The sequence below is a fragment of the Plasmopara halstedii genome (genome assembly GCF_900000015.1).
Source record: "Plasmopara halstedii genome assembly, contig: Scaffold_2904, whole genome shotgun sequence".
Classification (NCBI taxonomy): Eukaryota; Oomycota; class Peronosporomycetes; order Peronosporales; family Peronosporaceae; genus Plasmopara; species Plasmopara halstedii.
The window spans coordinates 1,087,524-1,088,532 of record NW_020189809.1 but is presented as its reverse complement, the minus strand read 5'-3'; positions in this window follow the sequence as shown (position 1 = coordinate 1,088,532).

Here is a 1,009-nt window from a genome sequence, read left to right as displayed (position 1 = left end):
TTTGGGTGTGTGGTCACATCATGCACATCTCGTGTGACACACACCCCTGTTATTAGGGGTTGTATAACCCGTTACAGACAGGATGTTTTCAGACAACGATTTTTGCCATTACGAGCCAGTGTTGCTACAAGACCCATGATCTACCGCTGCGTTTTGGTAGCAAAGCTGTTGATGTCCACAGTCGACCATCCATAGAGGTATTGTCAGACGAAACTGGTAAATCATGTACACTGCACACCGAAACGACGCCGGGCTGTTGTCAACGTTTGAGTTTGCAATCAACAAATCATTTTACGAGTCTACGGGATTAACTTTCATTTACGTAAGCGAGTTGGATGCCAGGGATGTCAGGATTACATGTCACGAATACAAAGGTCACGATGTTAAGATTGGAAATGCTAAAAAAAGTTTGCAGTCCATGTCTCCGATGTGCAACCGGTTTCTATGCAAAATAGATGTCGCCGCCATGCGAAATATGATTTGATTAGCCCAATTCACCATGCAATCGCAGATATCCGACAATTAAAATATTGAGGTATTGCATACGGTGTAGCCTTGCCTTTCAAATTTTGGAGCTGGATATACCTTGCTTAGGAACTGCGGCCTCCCATAAATACGTACCGGTATTTACGTAGGGCAGAATGAACATAGCCATTAAGCTATTGGTGCGATGTACAAGATCGCTATTTGTCACGAAGATTGACAGCGAGTTCTCAAGGCTGTGGAGGGAAAACCAGAGCTCGCCGATCGATGCAATCGCGAAGATCGTGGGCTTGAAAAGCCACGTCACGCACTAATATTCCGGCTACTTAAAATGTGAAAGATTCGATAGTTCGAACACCTGGCTCGATTTTAAAGGCATTGACTCCGTCCTGGAGATGACGAATCTCGCCCTGTCAACGTACCATCAAAGGACCAACAGGTGGAGCGAGCCTTGCGATTGCATGGCCATACCACTGGCTGCGCTGGATCGCAGTGGTCAGCTCCATTATAATGCGTAGAGTGTGGT